The sequence below is a fragment of the Centrocercus urophasianus genome, unplaced genomic scaffold, assembly GCF_019232065.1.
Source record: "Centrocercus urophasianus isolate 14NV4802_14NV808 unplaced genomic scaffold, USGS_Curo_1.0 seq_21, whole genome shotgun sequence".
Taxonomy (NCBI): Eukaryota; Metazoa; Chordata; class Aves; order Galliformes; family Phasianidae; genus Centrocercus; species Centrocercus urophasianus.
Window position 1 is genome coordinate 20271947 of NW_024884767.1, and position 15565 is coordinate 20287511.

Consider the following 15565-nt stretch of genomic DNA (forward strand, 5'->3'; position numbering starts at 1 on the left):
TTGTGACTGATAAACAAGCTGGTGAGAAAGAACATGCAAAAAAAATGCATTTGGCTGTTACACTGAGGATGGCCCTCAAGTAATTCATTCCTTTTAACCAAATCTGGGAAGATACCTTTATCTCTCTTCTACCTGACTCCTGTGATGGGTACTGATGTATTCTCAGCAGTCATCAGGGACCTTCTGCACTCTGCCATTCCGTTCTGTGATTCTGTGATACAGCAAGAAGACCAGCCACAATCCAGTGTTTTCCAGTAAGCCCTACTTCTTCACAGATCTGCCTGTTTAAGAAGATAGAAAAGCAGTCTGGAGTATGACACAGTGCTAGCTGATGATTCTCAGGAATTCCTGTTAGGTCTCCCTTAGCAGATAAATGAAATGCACTGAGTGCTTCTGTCCCAAATCTCAGAGAGGTACCTGCTCTGACAGTAGCTCATCTCTGTTACAGCATATATCTGGGCTTGAAATCTGCACTGAAAGATTTTGCAGGCTGTTCTGGTACGGCTTTGGTAATTGCTCATTCCCTGTCCTTGATCAGACCAGGGGAAAACTGATAAAAACTGAGAATAATAACATGTGCTGGGAGGGATCTTAAAGATCACCTAGTTCTAATTCCCAGCCATGGGGAGGAACACTTCCCACTAGACCACATTGCCCAAAGACCCATTCAACCTGGCCAAGAACACTTCCTGGGATGAGGCATCCATGGCTTCTCTGGGCAGCCTGTGCTAATGTCTCTTCAGAGTAAAAATTTTTTCCAAATATCTAATATAAATCTAATTTCTTTCAACTAAAAGCCATTATCCCTTATCCAATAGCTAAGTGCCCTTGCAAAAAGTTCCTCTCCATCCTTTTTGCAGGCCTGCTTCAGGTACTGGAATTCTTCAGTGTAGTCTTTACAGGTAGAATAGGTGTTCCAGCCCTGTGGTCCTCTTTGTGCTCCTCCTCTGGTCTCACTCCAACTGGTTCTTGTTGTTCTTACACTAGGGGCCCCAAATGTGAATACTGAGTACACCAAATGAGATTTTACTAGAGTGGCATAGGAAAGGAGGGTCAGCCCCCACGGCAGTTTGGTCACTCTTCTTCTGATGTAGCCCAGGATACAGGCTCCAAGTGCACACTACTGGCTCATATTGAGCCTCTCATTAAGCAACATCCACAAATTCTTCTCCTCAGGGCTACTTTCAATCCATTATCTGCCCAGACCACATCTGTGCTTGGAACTGTCCCTACCCAGGTGCAGGACCTTGCATTTTGCCTTGTTGAACTGTATGAGATTTGCACAAGCTTACTTCTTGAGCCTGACCAAGTCCCTCTGGTTAGCATTCCTTCCCTCCAGAGTGTTAACTGCACCACACTGCTTGCAATCCACAAATTTTCTGAGGATGTACTCAGTACCACTGTTCATGACACCAACAAAGTTGTTAAATAGTGCTGGTCCCAATACTGACCTTGCAGAAACACCACTCATCACTGGCCTTCACCTGTACGTTGATCTATTCACCTAATATCTTTGTGTGTGGCCATACAGCCAATTCCTTAATTATGGAGTACTCCATCCATCATGTCAGTATGCCACCAATACAGAGACAGTGATGTCATGAGGGCAGCCCTGAGGAGAATTTGGGAGTGTTATGTGATTTCAAACAAAGAAAGATTCAACATTAGCCCTAGCAATGTGTGCTTGCAGTCCAGAAGAAAACTTTATCCTAGGTTGCATCAAGAGGAGTGACCAGGAGTTAGAGGAAGGTGATTCTGCCCCTCTGCTCTGCTCTCATGGGATCCCACTTGGTGTATTGTGTCCAGTTCTGAGGCTCCAAACACAAGAAGGACACGGAGTTGTTGAAGCAGGTACAGAGGATAGCTACTAATGACTGGGGACCAGAGCACCTCCACTGAGAAGACAAGCTGAGAGAGCTGGGGATCTTCAGCATGGAAAAAAGACTCTCAGGAGACCTTATGGTGGGCTTCAAGCACCTGAAGGGGGCCTACAGAAAAGCTGGGGAGTGGCTTTTTATGAGGGCATGTAGTGACAGGATGAGGGGAAATGGCTTTAAACTGTAAGAGGACAGATTTAGATTAGATATTAGGAAGCAATTCTTTACTGTGAGGGTGGTGATACATTGGAACAGGTTGCCCAGCTAGATTGTGGAAGCATTCAGGGCCAGGCTGGACGGGACTTTGAACAACCTGGTTTAGAGGAAGATGTCCCTGTCTATAGCACAGGAGTTGGAACTAGGTGATCTTGAAGGTCCCTTCCTACCCAGGCCACTCTATGATTCTGTGATTCTATAATTCTATGATTCTATGTGTCAAATGCTTTGTACAAGTTCAGGTAGGTGATATAAGTTACCCTTCCCTTATCCTCCAATACTGTAACTCTGTCATAGAAGACCAGCAAGTTTGTCAGGCAAATTTGTCCTTAGTGAAGACTTGTTGTCATTCACCTCCTTGTATTCCATGTGCCTAAGGAGTGTTTCCAGGAGGATCTGATCCATGGTCTTGCTGCATAAAGAGGGGAAATTGACTGGCCTATAGTTCTCCATGCTTTCCTTTTTTTTTTTCATTTTTAAAAATAATAGTTATGATTCCACTTTTGCAGTTATTGGGAACTCCATCAGACAGCCAAAGCTTCTCAAATATGAGTGTCTTAGCAACTTCAAGCACTAGTCACTAGTTCTCCCAACTCTACAGCTCCATCTCATTAGGTCCCATGGGGTTGTACTTCTTCATGTTCCTCAGATGGTCATGTACCAGATCTTCTACTGTGCACAGTTCGTTATACTCTCAGATCCTGCCTTTGCAACTTGCACAGCATGGTTAGAGCACTTTCTGGCAAAGATTGGGGCAAAAAGGCATAATCATAAAATCACAAAATCGTAAAAGAGCCTGCGCTGAGAAGGATCATAATTATCATCTAGTTTCAACCCCCTCCTGTGGGAAGGGTCACCAACCACCAGACCAGGCTGCCCAGAGCGACATCCAGCCTGGCCTGGAATGCCTCCAGATTGTGGGGCATCCACAGCCTCCCTGGGCAACCTGTTCCAGTGCATCACCACCCTCTGTGTGAAAAACTTCCTCCTAATATCTAACCTAAACCTCTCCTGTCTTAGTTAAAAACCATCCCCCCTTGTCCTATCACCATCAACCCGTGTAAACAGTTATTCCCTCACCATTTATACATTCACATAAAGCACTGGAAGGCCACAGTGAGGTCCCCCCAGAGTCTTCTCTTCTCCTGAACAAGCCCAGTTCCCCCAATCTTTCTTTGCAGCCCTCTGATCATCTTAGAGGCTCTCCTCTGGACCCTTTCCAAGAGCTTCACGTCCTTCCTGTACTGGGTACCCCAGGCCTGAATGCAGTGCTGCAGATGGGGCCTCACAAGAGCCCAGTAGAGGGAGACAATCACCTCCCTCTCCCTGCTGGCCAGCCCTTTTTTAATGCAGCCCAGAACACAGTTGGCCTTCTGGGATGCAAGTGCACACTGCTGGCTCATGTCCAGCTTCTCATATACCAGGACTCCCAAATCCTTCTCCACAGGGCTGCTCTCCGTCTATGCCATTTTTGAAGATGTTGAAGAGCATCAGTCCCAAGATCAACCCCTGAGGGACACAGCTTCTGACCAGCCTCCACTCCGACACAGAACGATTAATCACAACCCTTTGGCTGCATCCAGCCAGCCAATTCTTAATCCACAGAACAGTCCATCCTTCAAACCCATATCTCTCCAATTTAGAGAGGAGAGTGTGGTGCTGGATCATGTCAAAGGCTTTGCAGAATTCCATATAGATGACATCTGTCACCCTTCCCCTGTCCACCAAAGCTGTCACTCCATCATAGAAGGCCGCAGGTTTGTCGGGCATGATCAGCCCTTGGTGAAGCCATGCTGGCTGTCTCGAATCACCTCTTTGTCTCATATGTGCCTTATCATAGCTTCTAGGAGGATATATGCTCCGTGATCTTCCCAGGCACAGAAGTGAGGCTCACAGGCCTGTAGTTTCCTTGGTCTTCCCTTCTCCCTTTCTTAAGAATGGGGAGTAATGTTTCACTGGGACAGCCAGGTTTTTCAAATGTGATTGAGAGCAGCTCAGCAACCACATCAGCCATTTCTCTCACAACCCTAGGATGGGTATAATCCAGCACCATGGACTTACATACATTCAGTTTCATGAGAAGGTCTCAGACTTGTTCCAGTGTTACAGTGGGATGGAATTCGCTCCCCACACCTCCACCAAGAGGTTTAGGGTCCTGGCAAACATGGGGAGCTTGACAACCATCGAAGACTGAGGCAAAGCACTCATTGAGTACCTCAGATTGGTACTTCTGAGGAAACCAGCTCCCCATTACCTTTTATGAGGGGAGAGTATGTACCTCATCTTTCTTCATATCCTGGGTGACTAAGTCTCCTGTTTTCTTCTGGAAGTTTTCTTCCACAGCGAAAAGTGCCTAAACAGAAAAGGACAGCTAAGGTTTCAGATGGGCAGTCTTTTTTGTTAACAGTAGTTAGACCAGAGAAACAGCAATCTCCAATCAGAAAATAGCAATGATCTGGATTTATAGTAGTTGTTTCTTTGAAGAGTGGTGGTCTCTCCACAGTTTGCAATGAGCTTTTTCTCAGCTTTGCCTGGAAATATGCTATACTCAGCAAACAAAGAGACAGACAGGAAAGAACGATCACTATTCTCCTAGTTATGCTGTTTAAATGTAAGTACTTAATTCTGCTATATGCAGACACAGAACGGTCTGAGTTAGAGATGTTGGTGGATTTGTGCAATTCCCAGCACCTGGAAACAACCAAAACACTTCTGCTTTTGTCCCAAACAAAAAAGTAGGGAGCCAAGAGTTAGACACGGGTGACTGAAAATGCCTTTGTTTTTTTTGCACAGCCAACAGTTAGAATGTAGGTCTGTGTTTTCACACTCCCCTGATCTGTGCTGTGGTCAGCCTCCTCATTGCATTGAACATTTCTGTGTCTGCTTACCAAGTGCCCTTGGAATGACTTTGTTTAAATATCCCCAAGGCTGAGGTGAAAATCTGGTGAAAGTAAGACGTACTCTTGATGGAAGACAACCAGGCTGTGGAATACTTAATGAAAGGACATTGTCTGTAGACCCTGAGCAACGCATCCACGAGTGCTGACAAAGCTGTGCGATATCATTGCAAAGCTGCTATTGATTATCTTGAATGATCATGGCAACAGAGAGAGACTTGTGAGAACTGGAGGAAAACAGTCTCGAAAGAGGGCAAGTAGGAGGACCCAGAAAAGCACAGGCTTGTCAGCCTCACCTTAGTCTCTGGAAAGGTCAACTAATTCAACTATTCTTTCTTGGAAAGAAAGTGATACTTATTAGTGAGCATGAATTTACAAACAGGAAGTCCTGCTTAACTGGCTTGATAATCTTCTATGATGGAAGGACTAGTTTGGCAAATGAGAAGACAACTCATTGTGGATATTGTCTACCTGGATCTCACTAACACTTTTGATGCTGTCTCCTCAGACAAAACATGAAATTTGGGCTGGATGAGTGGACAATGAGGTTGCACTGAAAATTGTCTGAGTAGCTGGGTGGTGATGAGTGGCACAAAGTCTGGCTGGAGTCTAGTAACAGTGTATCCCACAGATCAATATTGGGTCAAATACCGCTTCAGCATCTTCATTAGTGATTTGCATGATAGAGTAGAGTGTGCAAGTTTGCACATGATACAAATCTGGGAGAACTGGCAGAAACACTGGAGTGTCATGCTGCCATCCAGAGGGACCTTGTCCTCATGCAGCTCAGCAAAGGGAAGTACAAATTCTGGCACCTGGGGAAGAATAAACTAGTACTTGTTGTAGGTCAAACAGATGGAAATCAGCTTTTCAGAAAAGAAGCTGGGTTTCCTGATAGACACCAAGGTGAACATGAGCTAGAAATGTGTCTGCTTTTTCTGCAATGAAAGCTAATGGTATGGTGAGCTGCATTAGGAAAATATTGTCAGAAGGCTAAAAGAGGCAACACTCTGCTCTGGTGAGGTTGCACCCAGAGCACAGGTCCAGGTCCAGGTCCCGCAGTACAAGAGAGACATGAAGGCAATTAAGAGTGTCCACGAAAGGCATCAATAATGAAAGGGCTGGAGCATCTCCTCTATGAACAGAAGCTGAGATAGTTGAGAATGTTCAGCTTGGAGAGGAGGATCTTATCAATGTGTATAAATAGCTGAAGGGAAGGTGCAAAGAAGGGTCTTTTTAGTGGTGCTCAGAACAAGAGGCAAAGGACCCAAACCAGAACAGAGCAGATTCCCTGTGAACACGAAGAAACGTTTCTGTTCTGTGTGGCAGAACGTTGGCACAAGCTGCCCAGAGAGTTTGTGAGATCTCCCTCGATGGAGATGTTCAAAAGGAACCTGGATATTGTCCTGGCCAACCTCTTCTGGATGTCCCTGCTTGAGCAGAGGGAGTGGCCAAGGTGACCTTCAGAGGTCCTTCCCTATCACATCCTGCAGTTCTGTGATAGATATTGTAAAGAAGTAAAGACATGGACAAGGTCCTACAGATAATTTACTGGCAGTGTTGTGAGGTCTGTAAGGTGTGCTTTAAGTTCTCTAAAATGACACTAGACACCTATTTTTAAACAGCCGAGTGTGTCTTGGCAGTAATTTCTCCACCTGTTCTACTTGGTGTTGAAAGGAGGAGGTAAAAAAGCAGGTGCAGGATGTGGATCCTGTTGAAGAGGAAGAAGATATTTGACTTATAGGTGTTGGCAGTGTGGTGTGTCAAATGACACAGAAATTCCTGTAGTTCTTTTTCAAGACTGAACATTTTAAACAGTCTTTTGATTTTATTGTCTGATGGTTTGGATCATTGTAGAAGCATATATATATTTAGCTTTTACAGTGGAAAGAAACTATTTGAAGACTGTGGCCTCAAATATCAGGGTAGATTCTGGGACACTAAATAATTATGTAGATCTGGGACTTCCTCTTTCAAGAGAAAGTCTAGGTCTGCTGACCTTGATGGAAGAGTTGAAATCAAGGTTGGACACTGGTATCTTCAAACTGAAGGGCTAGGCTTGGGGTCCATTTTGGATGTGAAGTGTGCTGAACTGCAGGAAAAGTCCTTTTACTGTTGAGAGAATGTTTTCGGGATTCTACTAAAATACTCTGTAGGCACACAGACTTTCAATCTGCCATCTCTTGCTTCCTGACCAGTAGCTAGACTGAAACAAAAATCTACTGGAACCTTTTTACTGGATTCTTCTCTGTGGAAAAATTTAGATCTGTATTTGATTTCTGCTTCCTGGCACAAACTACGATTGACAGGACAGTGTTATTTTCAAGTTTTTCTATTAGATCAGTCCCAAAAACAGAAGGCCTAGTTCTGTCAGGAGAGTTTCAGTAAAAATCTGAAATACGTTTCACCTGAAATGTATTGATCTACAATCCAACAGAACTACATTCCCTTTGCAGTGTCCCAAGGTGTTTGTCTTTATAAATGTCATAGATGCGCATCCTTTCAGAAAGGATAAGAAAGCATATGTGGAGTGCACAAGTTTCAAGCACTCTTGGAATTAAATATACTGAAAAGTATATATATATATATATTAATTTTTGTTTTTGTTTATTTGTTTGTTTGAACTTCAGGTATTTTTTGCTTCTGATATCTGAAAGGCTTTAAAAATACTTTTTCCTCCATATTTCAATTAGTCTAAAATAGCCAAACTGAAGTGTTTCGTAAAGGAAAAAAAATAGATAAATTGCATATGAGAGTAGAATAAAATATTTCAGATTGAAAGGTTTAATTTGAATAAATTATTCGCAACAAAAGGCAGATGTGCTAAAACACATGCATGAATTATTTTTCCTCAGCCTAGTTCTGAAAGCCATTTTTAGTAGATAGCTCTTGCTGAGTTTTGTCTGGAGAGGGCAACTTTTTAAAGCTACTTCAGCATTTCAAATGTAGAGACACCACTTTCAGATATGTCTCAGAAGTTGTTTAGTTTCCAGGAGCCCTCTTAGCTCTAGCACCTAGCCCTCTAGGATTCAGCCAAGACCTTCCCCCTGCAGGGGCTACAGAGCATCTGGAGAAGGTCTTGTTAAGGTGCTCAGCTTTGTCCTAAAGCAGAGAACTCAAAGACTTTAAAAAACTCTAAAAATAAAGTCGTTCTGGTTTGCAGCCCTGATGGCAGGCATTAAATCTGCCTGGGGGACTGGTAGTACTCTGAGATGACCTTCTCTCTTTGTCTATGTCAGAACACTTGCAGCAGTGGCACGCAGGAGGCAGCGCATGGTGAGAGGCACTTCTGCTTCCTTCTTCCCTTGAGGTTATGTAGCTGTTATAACAAAGAGGATCAGTTCTCACGACAGACCCCAGCTCTGTCCCGTGTGTACTGCTAGGCAGGCTGCTGCTGTGCACTCTGCATCCAGTCAAACGGCAAGAGAAGAGGGGCTGCTTTTACTCCCTTGTATGAATGGCTGCTCTCAGGGCCCTGTTACAGTTGCAAAGCTCAAGGGCACATGGTTCTGATAACAGAGCAGTGAAGGGCAATCATGGCTTTGTTGTATGCCAAAATGCATTCAGGGGAGATAGGTTTAATATTTCTGTGAGAATGGTGTGCTTAACACTCTACAAGCTTGACAATACTGGTATTTGGCTGAAATCAACAACATGTAAAACCCAACATAGGCCAGTCTTTCCCTTCTCAAAACAAACAAACAAACAAACAAACCAAACCCAACCAACCAACCAAAAAAAAAAACAAAACAAAAAACCCCAACCCCTCCCAAAAAACAAACAAACAAACAAACAAACAAAACAAAAAAAACCAAACCACAGATAAAAAGAAGTCAAAAATAGCACAAACCTGCTTCAAACATGCAGGAAATACCAATTCTAAGGGCAAGACTATAGTAGATACACCGCCCTGGCAGCAGGTGATAGGGTGACCTTCTCCTTCAGACCAAGGATATTCAACACTGCCACGTAAGTGACTGTTCCTCTACATATCCAGTCAGTTTAGACATACATTTAACACCAGATTACTGTGACACCCATCCATATGCTCTTGAAAGATTCAAAGAATGAATAAATCTTTCAAAATTTACTGCATGATGTTGAAATTGGTAGGAAGTACACCCGTACGTTGCTACTTTGCTGACTGTTGTTGTATGGCTTCTCTTTTCCAAGGGTCTTTAGAAGCTATTACATTCAAACACCTTATGACTTTAATTCTGTGCTTTCTCAGTCTTTAGGCTTTCTCCACTGCAGGCATTTGATGATGACTGTAGGGTGTGGTTTTGGAAATCCACAGACTGGTATGTGCATAACATTCCCTTATTCATACAATTTTATTGCTGTGTTCATAGGGAAGAATGTATGGTCAGGTGATATCATTAACTTTAGGATTACTGGCAATATTATATAGCTGTAAACACTTCCATAAACATAAAAAAATTATGAGGGCTGTGCAGAAAATGTCTCCTCCCTTATGATGCCAGCCCACAATGTCTGAGGCAGATGTTCGTGGCACGGCAGTAGAGGTAGAACTTTCCCACTGACATCCCATCATACTTTCCTGCTGTGACGCAGAATGGTGTCTGACATGGAAACGCATATGAAACAAAGGTGTGTCTTTGAATTTCTCCATGTGGAAAAAAATGATACCTATTGATATTCATTGATGCTTGGGGAACATTTATAGAGACAAATGTGAGCACAGTAAGGTGGTGGGTGGTGCATTTCAGCAGTGTAAACGATGACAGTGGGTCACCTCTGCTGGTGTAGAGTATTACAAATGTGGCATGAAGGCTCTTGTTCATCGCCATCAAAAATGCAGAGCTCATGGTGGTGGCTATGTTGAAAAATAGTGTTTAGTAGCTGAGAATTTTCTCTGTTGAATACTGTCATTATGCTCTTTGCACGTATTGTATTTTCTATGGAGACAAATAGGAGACATTACTTTCATAGCAACCTACGTAGTAACTATTTCCAACATTCAAGGCAATGCAAGATGAATTGAATAAAACCTGAGATAAATAAAACTCCCAGAAAATTGCAAAGAAAGAACTGTTCCCTACTCTTCCGCAGGAGATGCCACATCTACCCCTCTGCCCCATCCTGCGTCCAAGTCCTGACAGACTGTCTCAATTTCAGATGGAAAATAATATGCTCCTGAACTCATACTTGGCTAGGTGATTAATTTTGAGTATGTGAGCAGGATATACTAGCTTTTTGTCAGAAACAAAAGAATGCTGCTTCTTCAAGACTGTAGGGATTTAATTCCCTTCCAACTCCTAAATCAACTGGCAGCAGAAACTTCCTTTCTCTTTATGTTTTATTTACCTGGTCTCCAGGGACCTCAGTTTTATTTGTTCTAAAAGTTTCAACAGAAAGTGACTCAGTTTTCATTTTCAGCAGAAACCTAGCTGGCACGTACCAAATGTCTGTTGTTAGTCAATTGGTACATTAACCAAGGTGTGTTATATTTGTTCTTTAACCTGTTTCTTTTCCAGTGCATCTTTCAGGAAAAGTCAGGGGAATATTACATTCTCTAACAAAGATTAGGAGGGGTTTTCTCTCCAGAAATGAACTGAAAATGCATGGTGTCAAAATCCTCCATTACCTTTTTGGGAAATAAGAAATGAAAATAATAATCTACCTGTGATTCTCCCTTCACCCTTTTGCTTCTTACAGTCCATTTGGGTCCAGATTCTTTTTGCGAGGAGAGGCAAAAACATATTTCCTAAAAAGCCAAGGACTCTGTAATCTAAGAAGATTTTCAGAGGAGACAGATATCCTGAATATCTGCATATTTGCAGCTGAAAGAACAAGGGAGTACTTAAGGAGAAGAAGGCAAGGAAAACAGACCTTCATCTAAATCTGACTGAATCTTTCAACTTTGAGAAGTTTGTGTTGAATTTGGCTGGGGACTGCTTCCCAGGATCATCACCAAGAAATACAATATTGTCAGTATTAACAACCAAAGTACCAGTCTCGTGACACCTAACTAAGTTTTTGTCCCTGTCCCTTTGTCAAAATTTTGACTTTCAAGAAGCAATAAAATGAACTTGTAGACTTTGGGACTGACAGGTGAGAACATGCTCTTCAAAGGCAAGTGGAGCGGTGAGACCTAAAGGGACTCAACTGTGGAAAAATAAATAAATAAGTAAATTAATACATTACTCTGATTGTAGCTGGCACTTCTGTGGTTCTATTCTGCTCACGTTTCTGGGTGAGTAATCTTCATTTCCTGCTTATGTGTTGCCAAATGAAATAAATGTTAACCTTCAAGATAAAACAAGAACCCACATACTGGACTTTGTACCTCTGACAGATACTTCTGATATGGAAATATCTGTCCCAGAGGGGCAGCAGCTCTATCAGTATCAAAAATGGTGAGGTTCAGTGTCTAGCCTGCTGAGGAGTGCAGCTCATGGAGAGTTCCTCTGGAGTTTCCTGGTGCACTTGGAAATCATACCATAACACCATACACCAGTATGGTTAAGATGCGGAATGACTCATTTGTTGTTTAGATCAGTGTATTTTTATACATGCTAGTATTAGCAGTGCTTGTAATTGTGTTTCCATGGTTACATTCACAAAAAGTTTTGGTTCCAGATGCCATTCTGGAACGGACATTATTATGTTCCTGCCCTTGTTACCAACTCCCTCAACTTGGCTTAATCAGAGGTACCATCCCTGAGCCCACGCGCTGTTTTGCTCGCTGTTTTGTTGATGGTGTCCTGACTCTAGCATTTTTTCTAACAGTGCTCCTTTAATCTGCCAGACCAAGGCTTCGTTCCAACTTCATTCGCAAGCGCTGCACAACAGGAAAGATGCAGTGATATACTTAGTATTGGTTACAGGGATTGCAGGACTTTGACTGAGAAACACTGATGACAGCTATAAGACCTGAGTTTTTTCTGTTTCCAGAACAGCTGCTGAGCAAAGAAGTGATGGACTGTGGAGATATGTGGGGACCTCAGCTCTCCTGAGCAAACTTTGCTAGCAAACAGGAACTGACTTCAGAAGAAAAGTTGTCTAGAGTTTCAAGTCAGAAGACGCCATTTAACAACAGTCACTGCTTCCAGTGAGAGCTCCTCACTGAAGCCAGCTGAAATTTCAATCTGTTCTTCAGTGTATTTTTCCGTAGTTTTATTTCTCTTCTTTACTTGGACATAAATGATGGGGAAATTCCTGTCCCAGTGGGCAAAGGAGAATTTTTGCACTTTCTCTTTTAGCAAAACAGAGTGCTTCATGCAAAATACTACTGAAATTTCTGTAAACGTTTGCTTGCTTAGAATTAAGTATGTGCTAAAAACTGTAAGACACCAATGCAATAGTTTTCTCCTCCTTGATTTTCTTGATTTTCTTTTCAGATATTTACTTGTGTCCATCTTCTCTGCTTTGACTATTCCCACTTGTAGATGTGTACATTTGCTGTTCATTCTAGGTTTTACTAATAGGATGTTTCCAAAGATGTTGATCCCTATAATGCAAGACATACAGAAAGTTTAAGGCATAGCTCCTACTTCAGACAGCAAACAGACCTTATACCAGAGACCATCGAGTGGATAGGCTAGGTGAGGATGGGAAAATGAAGTAATGTGTGGCTTGGCAGGAAAAGTCACAGCTCTTCTGCAGGCAGCAATGGAGACAGTGAGTAGCTGTGTAGAAATAGTGCAGAAGGATCTGCAGATGCTGCATTTTGTATGGTCTGCTTCCACCTCTGGGCAAGGTGCTACAACACTGCTGTGTTCACCAGGCCGTACTGCTCCCACGCGCTGGAGCATTTAATAAATGGCTCTGACTGCAGCTGTCACTGAAGGCAATCTTTCCACTCCTATGACCACTAGCTCTCAGTAGACAATTACTGTACTCAGTGAGTTAAAAATAAATACAATGCAGTCTGAGGACACCTTCTGTTTCACACAAGTAATAGGTATTGAATCGATGGCAGTCATGCAGATGAATTTTCAATGCAAACCAGTTCTAACTGGTATTTAAAGGTCAATATTTCTGTGCAAATATTTGTTTAAAAGTTTATGTGTAATGTCCGGTACTGAACACGTCTTTTTGGCTTTCTGTCAGCTTTGCTGACAATGCAGAGAGGTGAGATGGTGTTCAGGCCTCAGCTGGACAGGCACTGTAATTTCAGCTGCCAGCCCAACTGTGTGAGCAGCAGTCTTTCCTTGTTTCCCATGCTGGTGCTGGGTGATGGGCAGCAGGCTGTCAGCTCCTCATTTGTGCTGATGAGAGCAAGGATAAGGGCCATGTGCAACAGTAGGCTGGCTGTCCAGACTGGTACAACCCAGACGCAGATACAAATGTTGCTTGCTTCCCAAGATGGCTGAATTGCATCTTGGTGAAGAATTCAGGCTGAGGCTGGGTTTTCAGGCTCATTTTATCTCCAGGGCCTGTGCTTTCCTTTTTTTTTCATCTGCTCCTGTGTTTTTGGTTTGCCATTTGATGAGCTTTTTTTTTTTACTGGGACTATCTTCCTTTTTCACATAGACCTCCACTACAGACTCCCAGCTCATTTGAGGTTCCAATAATATTTTTGGGTGATAGCAGGATGGAGTCCTAATCTCTGAGCAAACAGTTTCTTTTCAGCTTGTGCACCTGTAGGACCAAACTTTTAGTGGACTGAGGATTTATGAATATTACTAGAAACTGAGTATTTCACAGTGAATGCTAACTCATCCTCACGAATCATCTGCAATTTTTATTTTAATATGGTGGCCAAGCTGAAGTTTATTTTCATTTAAAGTGACAGAATATTCACCAAATAAAAATTTCCACCTTGTTATACCTGAGGTCCTTAAAAAGCTTGTTTATCTAACTTTGATTTGTTCAAGATTCAGGTGAATTAAAAAAGTGATCTAAAATGTAAATGGATTTTTTTTTAAAGCCATGAATACCTGACAGGAAAAAAAAAAAAAGTCTTTCTCAAAGACTAGATTTGCATTTGAGCAAATGATTTGTTTCACTGAAATCTTTTCCTTTTTTAGCAAAAATTTTTCAGTTAGTTCTTTTTGTTTCACTCTGCTCTTCAGCTGGGGCTTAAAAAAACGTTCACAAGCTCCTTCTGGGAACAGCTGCTAAAACCCTGCCTGACAAATTTGGCTTCTTCAGCTATATTCTAGTTTCTATATATTCAGGGAGGATGATGTCATGCTGAAAGCTCTCTCTCAGCAGTGGAAAAAGTTATGTACATGTAACCAACCAACCCAAACCTATGCCTCTGTCCCACAGGATTTGCAGTCCTCAGGAGATGAAGACACGGAACATGATAGAGGGAGGCCAGAGAAAATTCCAGTGGCTAAGGCTGTTTGCAGAAAATGTAGAGACTTGCAGGACACAGCCAGGATATCCACACAGGCCTTATCTCCCTCCTCCTGTAGTCAAATCCCAGACCTATGATTCTGTGATTCTATAAACACTGCTTTCGTATCTAGCAACCAGGAACTGTTGGTGTCATTAAAATTTGTGAACCATTGTGCTTGTTGGCACAGAGTGCTGCAGAACTCTACTGGTAGAACAGGTTTACTTGCCTCTTGACTGCTCTGCGAGGAAGCAGTCCCAGGAGAGTTCTGCTTGTTGAGATTCTGAGATGTAAGGGAGATAATGCTGTAGGTCATGCAGAAGCTATCACCAGCTCTACTGCCACTGCTGGGTCCGGGAAAGGAGCTCCTTTAGGAAATGATCTATGCTCCTGCAGTGCACATCCCACAGGAGTTTTACAGCCTTGCAGCAATGTCAGAAGCTAAGCGTTGTCCCCCTAGTGCTGGTAATGATGCACACTGCTGCATCATTAACACCATACCAATGTGTATTCAAATAGTCTAATAGTCTAATGGGAAGTCTGGAAGTCCCTTGCACCATGGGATGAGACAGGGAATAAGTCAGCTAAGGATTTTAAGTATTAGGATCTTTGTGCATGTCAGATTCTCTAAGAAATTTACTTACTGATAATTAACCCAGATACTATGTGCTACAGAATACTGTAATGTAGAACGCTTCTACATGGATTGCAGTCTGTGATTCAGAAAAGGAACTGAAGAAGAAACATCCATTTACCCTCAGAAGTCCATTCTTATCTGTGCATTGTACTCGTGTTCTGCTGAAAGGGTTCCACTAAATGCAGCTTAGAAACCACTGTCTATGCAATGTGAGTTTGTTTACAAATTTTCCTTGTGGTAGTGAACATTCAGTTCCTACTAAGAAGAAACTGGTCAAAACTGGACATCTTTGATACCCGAGTATTTAAAAATTCTCAGAAAAAGAAAAAAAAATAAAAACAGCAATTTTTGATCCTTTGCTTTGAAAAGTATTTTCAGTTCAATCTTTTTTTTTTTTTGGTGAGATTTCTCTGCAGCCATGAAAAACATAACAGTAATTTTTCATTAGTAAGGAGCAAGTCAGATGATGTGACTCCAGGATTTGGTACTTTAGGAAAAAATGCAGTGGTTGCCTGTATAGTTAGTTGAATCTTCCCCCTTCAAACAGTACCACAGTGTATATTTGAGGCTCCACATCAGGCTCCTGGGATGGTGTGAATTGTCTGTTCAGTGGGCAACATTTCTCAGA

General features: G+C 42.4%; 1 long non-coding RNA gene across 1 annotated transcript; it reads left to right on the forward strand.

Moving 5' to 3' along the window:
- The first annotated feature begins 9480 nt into the window (after window positions 1-9480).
- Window positions 9481-15287, forward strand: LOC122162643. Its single transcript, XR_006169613.1, has 2 exons — window positions 9481-9601; window positions 10670-15287. It is a non-coding gene; the product is annotated as an uncharacterized LOC122162643 (long non-coding RNA).
- Window positions 15288-15565: the final 278 nt, after the last annotated feature.